Source organism: Gavialis gangeticus, unplaced genomic scaffold, assembly GCF_001723915.1.
Source record: "Gavialis gangeticus isolate Ggan-Ray unplaced genomic scaffold, GavGan_comp1, whole genome shotgun sequence".
Taxonomy (NCBI): Eukaryota; Metazoa; Chordata; order Crocodylia; family Gavialidae; genus Gavialis; species Gavialis gangeticus.
The window spans coordinates 31416309-31416544 of record NW_017729027.1 but is presented as its reverse complement, the minus strand read 5'-3'; the positions used below and the strand labels follow the sequence as shown (position 1 = coordinate 31416544).

Here is a 236-nt window from a genome sequence, read left to right as displayed (position 1 = left end):
ACAAATAAATTAATAAATTATTCTTAAAAGTCTTTGGACAAGACACGTTGTTTTTTTGAGCCTGAAAAGGAAGTTATTTATGCACTGCCAGATAACTTAGTTAGCCATCTAATTAATAAAAATAGCATATACTTCGATGACTTCTTATTCTTACGCATAGCTATAGTATCAAGTGAACTTGTTATGTGTTTATGTAAAACAGCTCCTACACAACAAAGGTACTAGGAAATCATTAT

General features: G+C 29.7%; 1 protein-coding gene across 1 annotated transcript in view; it reads right to left on the bottom strand.

Moving 5' to 3' along the window:
- The window catches only part of KHDRBS2 (KH RNA binding domain containing, signal transduction associated 2), a 950986-nt gene that overhangs the window by 751321 nt on the left and 199429 nt on the right, over positions 1 to 236 (bottom strand). The window lies entirely within an intron of this gene.